We start from the raw sequence: 3318 nt of genomic DNA on the forward strand, positions 1-3318 counted from the left end.
GTTTAAATTTACATTATATATTATACTTTACATTATAAGTTACGTCGATTTCCATCTCATATTTATAAGATGGATTTTTTTTATTATTATTCATATTTAAACCTTGCTAATATTTTTACTAAGTGTTTTTACAGGTACCCAGCCCAAAGCTGCTTCTCGAGTAAGCTATTCAAATTTAATGAAGTTCAAATATTATTTTAATTTATTATTGTGTATATTATTGACGTTAGGCAAAACTTAGGTCATAAATACTTCTATAAAGAATACTTTTTTCTTTAAAATATTTTTCATAATTTATCCTCATTGATATTGTAAGTTAAAAAAGGTTATTTGAGAATACTTTTTTTTTATAAAAGAAATATTTTTCTTTTTACACATTACAAACGGTTTCTTTATATGGTAAAAGAGTTCTCTTTTTTTTTTCATATTAATAAAAGGCAATTTTTTTAATATTGCATAAAAACTACCTTTTTTATATACATTTATATCGTCTTTCTCATATTTTCATACACGTAGTTGATAATATATATGATTTACTTGATACATACTCTTTTATACATATATTTTTATATAATTTTAGTACATATTTTTTTATATATATATGTGTGTTATACTTGTAAATAATAATTTTATCCCTCACTTTTTGATAAATTAAGTCTAGCTGGGTATCACATTTTGTGAATTTCGAAGGATGTTTAACATCTTCCCTTTGGAATAATGTAAATCCTTACTTAGAATCTAAATTGATTTTTTCGAAGATGAAAACATGAGTCATACATGTCATACATCAGAGAGATTTCCTTATTTTTCTTAATAAATTAAGTGGCGACCCCATACAACAATTAATTCTTTTAGAGTTTATAAGTTGTACTTTCTTTAATCTCAATAAAAATAGGGCATATGACCAACCTAACAAAATTGTGAATCTTGGTAGGGGAAGTAGGCCTCGTCCAACCCCCAACCTCTTCAATTTTGGTCGAATTTCACTATAATACTCTCATTAGACACCACGTGTTCTAAGAATGCCACTGAATTAAGTCAGAACTCACAATTGAAGAATTTTGCATAAAATTTCGCCACTCTTAGCTTCTGGAGTACGGTCCTCAAATGATAGACATGATCAACCTCGGTGTTGGGATACACTAAGATAGTATCAATGAACACAATGACAAAGGAATCTAGAACGGATAAAACACCTCATTCATCAACTGCATAAAGGTTGTCGGGGGTCAAGTTATTATACCCCATACTTTTGTACTTCGAAATATTTCCTTAAGCTTCTTAAAAGTTGCCACGTGATTCATATTATCTATAACATTATCAAATGACTCTAAAGAAGGAAGGATATGATGCCCCATAATAGTGAAGGTTGGAAATAAAGTTATAAGGATTTGAAAGGAGTCGGAGGCCAAATAACAAGTTGTGGAACTCAACTTACTTGCGTAAGCCACCAACTTGGATATCCTACATAATTGAGCTACTTGAGTACACATCGAGCTTAAGTAGGAAATAATACATAGGCTCTTAAAGTGAGACGAGATTACGAATCCATGAAAAAGAAGCAAGTAGGTGATGCACCTACTTGGACCAAGTAGGTGACCCACCTACTTAGGGTAGACCCTACGCTGCCACATGGCAACCAAGGATTGGGTACATGGCGTAAGGTGGCGCCTTAGGGGCTGGACATGTGGCATCTCCTAGGGGCTCCCACATGTCACCTCCAAAAGTGGGATATATATGCTGAAATTATGACAAAGGAAGTCATTTTTCATCTCTTACACTTAAGGAAAATTAGAGAAAACCTAAGGAGAAAGAGAGAGTAGCTACGACAGCCCTAGGATTAAGGTAAGCCCTTTGATTTTTATTCGTGAATCAATTATTTAAGGTTTTCTACGATTAAATAACGGTGTTTAATAACATAAATTAAGGGTTTGGGGCAGCACAAAGAATTAATGGGAAGTTCATCAACTTTCGGCAAGTTTCAGAGGCCCGTTTGTTAAGGTATAATGTGATTCTCTTTTCCCACGTTTTAGTAAGGGTTTGGACATGTAGGGATTGGAAACATGAAAATATGCACGTTACGGTAGGTCATGTAGGGGCTGTTTTGACGATATTCTAACGGGTTAAAGTTTGGCTAGTGTCATTGTTATTGTAGAGTTGTATTGATAGTTGTTTTGTAGTGTTGCAGGGCTGGAATTATGTCTAAATATGGGTATAAGTTCTGGTGGTTGCAGTCACATGACCCCGTTTTGTGTGGTTTAGATTTTACGAAATAAAGATTGAAAACCTTATTTTGGTATCGTGATTTTGGGCGAGTCATTGGGAACTTGTATTGTGTACTGTTGTAGTGATTTGGTTGTACATAGCTGCTGGTTGTTGTTGGTAATATGACTACTAAGGTTAGAGGTTAAATCAGAAATTTGGATAAGGCAAGTTATAGAGGAAACGTTGCCTAGTTTTCGTTAACTTCGGAACTAGTCAATAGACTAGTCAAGAAGGACGATCAAGGAAATGGTTCCTATAAATACGTGAATATTAATGTAGCAACTGAAAAGTCGAAGGTCATTAATATTGGTATTACTTTAATGATTAATAGGTTAAGGAGGTAACAAGGCGAGCTGGATTACAGTTAATCCATAAGAGATATGTGAAGCTACCCTTTCATCTCTTTTGACATGTCTTAGATGTAAGTATTATGTATGTGAAATTAGGAGCTATTCCATTCTTAAAGCTCTGAGTATGAGTTAAGAATCTTGTTCACTTCTTACTGATTAGTACTCTTATGATGAAAAGTAATACATGTAAAACTTGTCTTTTCCTACTTCTAGAAAGACTGGACTATAAGTAATATAGGACATGGATTTGGAGGTGAATCCATTTATAAGTTCTGGGTATAACTCGTGACTTGTAGTCATTTCTGAATATTAAAGGTCTGAAAGTAGTTAAGCTACTATTCTCGAGCCTTCTATATAATGAATAGTAAGTGAAGATATCAGCTCCTCTTCCTAAAGGCTCTACAGTGATAAATATATCTAATTGCATAAGTTATGTCTCTGATTGCATGAGTTATGTTTCTGATTGCATAAGTTGTGTCTTTAGTTACATGAGCTATGTGGCATTGTCTTGATACATGTCTGCGATTCCTAAGGCCCCAATTGATGCAATTCCTAATGACATTTAAAGGGTACTTCAAATAACTCCTTTCCTGGTCTTTAGGTGATGGTTCACTTGACTGTTTCATTGAGTCTCAAAGGGTGACTTAGTTGCATATGGTTTTTTACTACTCTACTCGTGCATACTGTAATCCTTCTTTCTTTG

This window comes from Solanum dulcamara, chromosome 6 (assembly GCF_947179165.1).
Source record: "Solanum dulcamara chromosome 6, daSolDulc1.2, whole genome shotgun sequence".
In the NCBI taxonomy this organism is placed as follows: Eukaryota; Viridiplantae; Streptophyta; class Magnoliopsida; order Solanales; family Solanaceae; genus Solanum; species Solanum dulcamara.